We start from the raw sequence: 9,669 nt of genomic DNA, 5'->3' as shown, positions 1-9,669 counted from the left end.
AGAAAGAAAGAAAGAAAGAAAGAAAGAAAGAAAGAAAAGAAAAGAAAAAAGAAAGAAGGAAGGAAGGAAAGAGAGAAGGAGGGAAAGAAGGAAGAGAAGGGGAAGGAAGGGAAGAAGGAAGGGAAAGAAAGGAAAGAAAGGAAGAAAGGAAGGAAGGAAGGAAGAAAGAAAGAAAAAGAAAGAAAGAGAGAAAGAAAGAGGAAGGAAGGAAGGAAGGAAGGAAGGAAGGAAGGAAGGAAGGAGGGAAGGAGGGAAGGAGGGAAGGAGGGAAGGAAGGAAAGGAAGGAAAGGAAGGAAAGAAAGGAAAGAAAGAAATAAAGAAGGAAAGAAAAATGTTCCTGTTCTATCAGTAGAATATTCGTTTATTAGGTCTAGAAAAAACTATGTCTTATTTATGTCGTCTGTGATTTATAGTTATCTCTCCAGCACTCAGACTAGAAATTGCTTGGTAAATACTTGCTGAATGAATTCCTAGTGACGATAAATGGCCCTGGTATCCAGAGAGCGATCAGAAATCTCTATGTGAATTATGCCTTTAAAATAAGACTGAAATGGAGATACTAGGACTACCTCACAGCATCATGAATTTCTTTGTCTCTCTACTATTTCCCTTCTGACAAAAAAAAAATAAACAACTTATTATAAATATGTCCCAAATATCACACGAGACATATTTCTAATAAGACATTATTTGTGGTATATCTGCAATTTCAATTCAATGGGGCATCCTAGATTTTATCTAGGAACACTTCCTGGATGGGACATTTGAGAAATTTCCTTAGACGATGTATTAAGGTTCTTCACAGAAACAGAACCAATAGGGTCTGTGTTGTACTATATAATAATTGCACGTTTGTACTTCACTACTCTGTGTTCTTCATGCAGCAGGCTGTGCTGGTCAGCATGATATTTTTTACCTAAATGTTCAAAGCAGTAACCAGATACTGAACTACATCAGCAGTCAACCCACTAGACAAGTCCCACTCATTGCATCTGTACCTCTTTTTGACTCCTTCTAAATATTCCTACAACCTCAGAGAAGTATCAGCCTCTGCCATGGGCACAACTGAGAGGCCACCAAGGGCCCAGACATAAAGAGAATCCAAAGCAACTTGTATACAAGCAGTACATTAGGAAACAAAGACTTGTGACTTCCATTTCTGTGACATAGCCATATTGTTTTGGAATTAATTTAAAAAAAGAAAGCATGGAAGATGTAAACACTGGAAGAGTAAGGCTATGAATTTACCCACCTGTTCAGAGATCCTCTTATAGACAAAGCTAAGCTATTTCAGTGCTTGTTCATGGTTATAATTTGGCACTTCTCCTCTGGCCAAGGGACTGAATCAAACTAAAATGATGCTTTGACCTTGACTCTGAGGTGTACATGGCTGGTTCAGTGCCTTGGTCCCTGAGCTCATCCAGATGGTAAGATTGTTGAGAGTGAGGTGCTTGTCCTCGCCATCTTTGAATCTCCTGCATTCCCTACTGCTGAGCTTCATTTATAATCAGAGTACAGTCACGTGGATTGGTTCATTGGCACATGTTACTGAAAAGCAACGGGGCTTCTGCAAGTTTGGCACGTGATTGAATGGAGGTAATATTTTATTAATATACAGTTAGCTTGTAGGTTTTAAAAAGATGTTTAATTAACTGTATATTAATATTTTATTAATATACAGTTAGCTTGTAGGTTTTAAAAAGATGTTCTCTGGATGTTTTAGACATCCAGAGAACTTTCTAGAAAAATATTTTTCAGTTTATAGCACGAAAGGGGAGAAAAAGTCATAGATAATTTTAAACAATAATAGGGAAAAAGGGTGTCTTGCTGTTGCTAGTAGAGCTGTTTTTGCTGATCCTGACATCAGCCCCTGTCTCATGGCTGGGGAGATGCTCTAGCTGCAATAGACTCACGCACAGACACCTGCAGAGCTCTGCAGCTGGAAAAACAGCCTAGAGGCCTCACCAGGCTACAAGACAAACCATCAGACACTTTGTATGCTGAGAATGATACATTCCTATATGCTGTGTCATGAGTCATCTGCAGAGGCAGTTTGTGAATGGCTCTCCTAACAAAGTTGGGTTCCTTACGTCACAAAGGCAGTGGTCTTCTCTATACAGTATATCAGTTCCATGGCTCTCTGAGTGTCTGCTACTTTCCTCGCTTTCTCTGCAATCAGGCTTTCTCCAGATGATAAAAAGTATATCCACCACACTTACCCACGAATAGCCAGTGTTATGGGCTGAACTGTGTCCCCAAATATTCATATGGTAGAAGTCCTAGCCCCCAGTACCTCAGAATGTGACTGCATTTGGAGAGAAGGCCTTTAAAGACACCATTCAGTTGAAATGAGGTTGTTACAGTGATTCTAATCCAATATGACTAGTGTCCTCATAAGAGGAGGAAGAGACGCCAGGGATGTGTGTGCAGAGAGGACAGGCCACACGAGGACACGGGGAGAAGGCGGCAATCTGTACGCAAAAGAGAAGGACCTCAGGACCAAGCAACCCTGCTGGCACCTTGATCTTGGACTTAGGGCCTCCAGAACGATGAGAAAATCAATTTCTGTTGTTTAAGCTTCCCAGCTTTTGGTATTTTCTTATAGCAGCCATCACTGCCAAATACAGCTCCCCCCAGCACCCCAACTTTACTATTTACAGCCTCCACACAGAAAGAGAGTGACTCTCTCAGTTCTAGTTCTTCAGGTACCCTGGGAGGACTGGCCGGTCTTGGTCAGGTCCACCCTTGGACATGGCGGAGGACCCATGACTGCACACACAGAGCAAGTGTGCTAGTCTTTCACGGCATCCTCCCCTCCATGTGTTCCTGCTGATGCAGTCAGAATTTGATCAGAAACACAGAACCATTAGGATAGCCTTACATGCACACACCTGTATGAATTTAGCATAAGGTTTTCACCTTACACAATTGTAGGCACTAGTTAATTTCTCCCAGGCTGTTTCTCTGTGTCTGATGCTGGAGGTTGAAATTTGCAAGTCAGATAGCCTAGAAGGAAAGATGAATGCAAAGGGGATTCTGTGGACTGCATTTTGTGCACTCTCTGAAATTCATATGTTGAAGCCTAATCCTCCATTTGATGGTATTTGAAAGTGGGGCGTTTGGGAGATGATTAGGTCATAAGCACGAAGCTCTCATGGATGGGATTAATGCCCTTGTAAAAAGAGACACAGAGAGATCCTGGAAGGAAAAGCAAAAAAGCAGACATCTGTAAACCAGGAAGAGGGCGCTCATGGAGAACGTGACCATGCTGGCATCCTGGTCTCAGACTTCCAGACTCCAGAACAGTGAGAAATAAATGTTGTGGTTTAAGCCACCCACTCCATATTCCGTCACAGCAGCCTAAGCTGAATCTACATAACAGCACTTGAATATACAATAATTAGAGCTGGGACAATGAAAGCTTGATTTTTGTCTTGGCAAATAAGGGCTAGAGAGTGTGAAGCAGTGGCCAGAGTCAATTCTGTGGGGACATGTAGAAAAGAGCTTGGATTTTAGCTTGGGCCTATACTAGCTGAGCAACTCATTTTGCCTTCTAGGTTTTCCTTCCTTTAAGGTGGGGAAACTTGTTGAAAGGATATTAAATGCCTAGGACATAAAAGGTGCTCAATAAATGATTCTGAACATTAAAAAAAAAAAAAAAAAGACAGAGGGGACAGTAAGGACAAACCAAAACCTGCAGGATGGACTGAATCCATGCCATTCCCTCTCTGCCTCCAACCTCCAGAATGGGGTGCCCGGCAGGACTTAGAGCCAGGCCTCTTTTTTATGGAGCTAAACACCCATCTGGCCCAGGATCTGCAAAAGATGAGAGAGGATCCTGAAGAAGTGTGGTAGCTGCAGGCCTGCTGCCGTCTCACACCAGCAACGTGAGCCGGCAGACATGTGACAACGTGTGCACGGCTGCCACAGTGCCGCGTGCACAGAACTCAGACAATATGACATGCTCTGGTCTTCAGCAAGATGTCTCTTGCAGCCCACCCTAACTGGAATTATGCAGAAAAGGGAATTCTGGAAAGCACAGTTCGGCCTCGCCATGGTGACATGTGGCAATGTGGCAGGCCAGGTCTCACTAATACAGGCCTCCATAACCACTGTTTCAGTATTGACTGAGTGGTTAGGTTAAATATTAAAAGCTAAAACAAAAAAAAGCTGGTCCCCTTATGCAAAGGCTGGAATGTAACAGAAGGACACCAAGAGTTTTGCCTAGGCATTTCCTGAACCTTAAAGCATGACAAAATAGCGAAGGAATTCTTAACGGGACCCATTTATGATTAAACAAATTTCATCGTGGGTCTGAAGAAACTCCCCTGCCCTCCACAAACCAGTTTACTGAGGGTCTGAAGGAACTCTCCAAATCTCCATGATTTAGCAGGAGACAGGATAAGGGTAATCACCCCAGCACCTGGATCCATTTAGATTAAGTAAATTTACTGAGGCTCCAGAGGAAGGTCTTCAGGACTTTGTTATAGATAAAAAGAAGTTAATCACTTATATTTTTAGATGAAGGCACACTTATACATAGACAGATAGCTTGAAGGTAAGCTCTGGAAAACTTTGTAATTTTGAGTTGGTCTGGCAATAATTTCCAGGCCTTACTCCCTACAGCCAGTTGCAGAAATAAAAACTCTCTTCCTCCCCAGTTCATCTGCATGTCATTATCGGGCCACGAGAAATAGCAGCCCAACCCTCAGTTTGGTCCGTGAACAACGAGGCACCATACCTGCTGAGCGCTGCTCCTCCCTGCAGACCTGCGTGGTTCTTCACCGGAGGCCTCTCCCTCCTGCTCTGTCCATTTCTTACATTCTGCATCCCACCTGGCTCCCTCCTCACTTCCTTCCCATTTTCTCCATTATCCATCAAGGCCAAAGTGCCAAATGACTGGGCATGTTTCAGAAACTGTTAGGATTAAGAAGGGCCCATAAGAGCCCTGCAGACCCCCAGCAGGGCTGTGTGGATCACTGCCCTTTGGTAGGTGGGAAACCTGGGGTGCAGACCCCTCACCCAGAGCTGCTGGCACCCCCTGCACCAGTCTGAAACAGGCACCCATCTGAAACTGGTTTTTTATTCTACCCTTTGGATCCCAAAAAGTGAGAATGAGGCAGATTAAAATGATAATTTTACTTTCTCGCATTTGGAAACGCATCTAGCTAGCACTGAGCGATATTCTTGAAACAGGATTTTTTTGCCTCCTTCCCAGAAGGGCAGGAGTATCTTATTATCAAAAATGGAACCTTAACAGATTCAGAGAAAGTGCTGCACCATCCCTCAGAAAAGTCTAAATCCAGATCCTTTCCATATATTCCATGGATATAAATCTTGCTTTTCATGACCCCTCCCTGATTATAATCAAATGATCTAAGAGACAGATTTTTCAAGGGGAGGATTTCTCCTCAAGGAGAAATACCTGTTTCCATGGTGACAGCCTGTTAAGTTACATTTGGAACAGGGAACCGGAAAAAGTAGTTGACTAGAGATTTTGAATTTTAAATCCACATAATCAGTTAAAGGGTTCGGAGATTTGCAGGCCTCCAGAATGACTTCAATCGTTGGGACTCAGAGTCACAAGACATTTCCTAAGTGCCATTCCTAGCTCAGGCAGGTTGCTTTTTATCTAGGCCTACCAGGAAGAGTCCAGGAGACAGAGATGAGTTTAGAGAGTTTCACGGCCCCTGCGTTGGGAAAGCAGGCCCTTCTTTGCCCAAGTATCTCAAGCCTCTCTAAAGCATGTCTTAGGAATTTGCTATTCAACATGTGGATTTTCCTCACTTGGGGTCAATTAAATTATCATTAGAATGATGGTTTAACAACCTTGGCTGTAAATTAGAAAAACTTGGAGCGCTGCTTGAACAATACCAGTGCCAGAGTGCCACCCCTAGAGATTCTGATTCCATTTGGACTAGGGCCCAGGTGATGGCATTTTTTTAAAAACTTCCCAGATGATTTTAATATGCATCCATGGCTGAGACCCAGACCTGGTTAAGTAAACTCCCACACACTGTCTTGACAGAAGGTGGGTCTTCACCACTCATACACCTATATACTGTGTATTATGAGACCTTCATTGAATTATCTTCTTAACCTGTCAGCAGCCCTCTGGGGTAGAAGTTGTTAGACCTCCATTTCATAAATAAAAACTGGAGTATACAAAGGTTGCACATTTGCTCAAGTTCAATGCTCTAGCTAAAAAGCATAGAGCTGGATTCAAACTCCAATCTGAGTGACCCAAGGCCCGTTCTCTTAACTACCCTGTCAGTGCCGTCTGCATTCCTGGGTAGCCCACTGGCCACTGAGAAAACGCTCAACTAATTCTCATCCCCTTCCAGGAAGAGGCAGAGGCACAGAGAGAAGATACATACATATTGCTGGGTGGACTCTCAAGTTCTGCTAAAGAGCTCACAGAAACAGTGCAGGTGGAGACCTTCAAGGGCACCTGGGTCAACCACTTCATTTAATAGATAAGGAAACTGAAGGCCAGAAAAGCTAAGTCACCTTCCAGTGTTAACAACCAGGTTGACGTCGGGCCCCATCTTCTAATTCCAAGCAACATTTCCCTGCACTCCTTAGGCATACATGTTATCTAGCAGCGGAGAGGAGACAAGTGGGTCGGCACACAGCATTCGCAGCTGGTACACGAGAGTGCTGTAGGTGGGGAGCACAGCAGCAGAGGGGCTTACTTGTGGCTGTTGCTATGAAGGAAAATGTCATGAAGGAGGTGGCATTTAATTTGAGCAGAAATTAGGCTCTCAATTTGCTGAGCTGAAAGAATATTTCATGAGGAGGAAATAGTGTCAGCAAAGGCCACGTATTAGTTTGTTCTCATGCTGCTAATAAAGACATACTCATGTCTGGGTAATTTAAAAAGGAAAGAGGTTTGACTGACTCACAGTTTCACATGGTTGGGAAGGTCTCACAATCAAGGCAGAAGGCAAGGAGAAGCAAAGTCACGTCTCACATGGCAGCAGGCAAGAGAAAACATATACAGGGAACAGGGAATTCCTCTTTATAAAATCATCAGATCTCGTGAGACTTACTATCACAAGAACAGCACAGGAAAGACCCTCCCCCACAATTCAATTACCTCCCACTGGGTCACTTTCATGACATGTGGGAATTATGGGAGCTACAATTCAAGAGGAGATTTGTGCGGGGACACAGCCAAACCATATCAGGCCAGAAGTGGTGAGTTTTTTTCTGGAAACAGGCTAGCGTGAATTGTCTTGAGCAGAGGGGGTATGTGAGAGAAGAAATGGGAGACAAGGCCAGGAAGCCAGAGCCCCATCTGAGGGCGGTACCTGAGCTCAAACACAGTGGGACCATGACTGCTGTGGTGGGTGAGGCACTTCTGAAATACCATGGCCCAGTGGCACAGGCCAGGCTGCTGTGGACAGTGACCAGGGCTGGGGACAAGTCATCAAATTCATCCCTTCTCAAGGTGATGAAGGCCTGACTGTCCATCAGCTGAAGTCATGGGAAGAGGAGAGAATCGGGAGGGCATGGGAGAGGGAAGAACAAAGAGCTCAATGGGGAAGAGGATGAAAATGAGGGAACGTGTGATCTCCATTTTGTACATAGAAATTAAAGCATACAAAAATTACACATTGGCTCAAGTTCAATGCTCTAGCTAAAAAGCATGGAGCTGGAGAGGTGTGGGAGACAAAAATCAAACCCTTTTGGGTGATGGAATTCTGCCCACACTGGACCCCAGCCCACACAACAGAACCAAGAAAGAATAAAGGTGTGATGGCAAAACCCTTTGGGGCTTTCACTGACAAATCTGCCTTCTAAGGTGAGAGCTCATTGAGAGAGGAAAGCCCTGCAGGAATGAGAAATGGAGCAGGTGCTAGTGTGGGGTGTGGGGCACGAGGAAAGGCAGCTGAAGAAGAAAGACCTGGAGGTGGGTGGGGTAGAACAGTCTCAAGGGATAATCTGTTTTCTGCCTCTTAGCCTGGAAAGATGAGCAAAGTGATCTTGGTGGGGACAGTACATGGCAAGGAGCAAAGTGCTATGGCTATGAATTCAATTCTATTGAGTCAAAGTCTTTTGAACATAATATATTTCCATGGTGTCAGCAGAGATCATGGAAAGAGAATTCCTTTCAGGCAGTTCCATTGAAGAGCGTATACATGGTGGTTCCATTTAAAGAAGGAATGGGCAGAGCTAAGGAGTCAACAGGAGGTGTTGAAGCACCCAGAGACTAGCAGCAGGACGTCATAACGTCTCCAGGCTTGAAGACAGGGCAGTGAAGGAATGGCTGCTGTCACCAAGAAGCACAGCCAGTGTCTCCATTGTGGTGCCAATGCAGATGGACACAGAAGAAACATCTCAGCTTCTCTCTTCTCCCGCGTGCTTTCCATTGGCTGAACACGTCAGGAAGCTGGAGGGCAAGGCAGCCCAGCTGGGGCGATTCTTAGGGCTCAGACTGCCCAGGCTCGGAGCAAAGCAGAAAAGGGCAGAGAATGGATTTAGGGGAGGGAGAGGGGCAAATGGAGAGAAACCAGCACACCCAGTGAACACAAGGCCTTGGCCCTGAGTTCACCAGAGCACTAGCATGGAACCCTGCCCTTTCGTCTGCAGTGAGTGGCCAGGCTGCCTCAGAAGCAGACACAGCTTTCCTGCTGCAACTCACTGGCTCCTTCTTCTGAAATATCTGGTAACTAGCATCTTTAGAAGCTTGAGTGGGTGTTTTGTTTTGTAAAAATTGCCACCAGATAAGCACAAACCTTTCAAGTGATGACAAGTCTTGGCCTTTTGCACCCATATTTTCTATAAATATGGGTTTTGCAACGTGCTAAAGTCTTTTTGTCCACTCCGGGTGTGAGGAAGTTTGGAAGATGTGGTTTGGCAGGTGAATTGCTGAACTTCCCAAATATTTGGGATTTTTTTGTTTTATTGTAAATTATATATATATATATATATATATATATATATTAGAGTATAACATGATTTATGAATACAATGTGGGATAATTAAATCAAGTTAATTAGCATCTCTATCACCTCAAATACTTATCACTTTTTGTAGTGAGAACATTTGAAATTTCTTCTCTTAGCAATTTGACATGTACAATGCTCTATTATTAACTATATTCACCATGCTGTTCAAAAGAACTCAGAAAAAAACCCATATTCCTCCTGTTTAACTGAGACTTTGTACCTTGTAACCATCATCTCCTCATTTTCCCCTCCACCCCCACCTCTAGTAACTGCCATTCTACTCTATGAGTTTTAGATCCCACAAAAAGTGAGAACATGCAGTATTTATCTTTCTGTGCCTGACTCATTTCATTTAGCATAATGTTCTCTAATTCCATCCTTGTGTCATGCGTAATAGAATTTCCTTATTTTTAAAGGCTGCATAGTATTCCACTGTATTCATATGCCACAGTTTATCCATTCATCTGCTGATGGACACAGGTTGATTCTGAATATCTCCATCCCACAACTGAAGACCCAACAATCTTATTCTTACACCTTAAAACCCAAACCCAACCTAGCCCAGCCAGGTCACAGGAGCCACCGCCAACTTCGATGTGCAGCTGAGTGTTCTTCTCCCCTTGGCCAGCTGAAGAGAGAGACTGTCCTTTTTTCTAGGGGAAGACAGGTGTCCCCAATCCCAGATGTCACTGTGTCAGGAATCTGTTTTTTCTT

Source organism: Cebus imitator, unplaced genomic scaffold, assembly GCF_001604975.1.
Source record: "Cebus imitator isolate Cc_AM_T3 unplaced genomic scaffold, Cebus_imitator-1.0 Scaffold21, whole genome shotgun sequence".
NCBI lineage: Eukaryota > Metazoa > Chordata > Mammalia > Primates > Cebidae > Cebus > Cebus imitator.
This window is presented reverse-complemented; position numbering follows the sequence as displayed.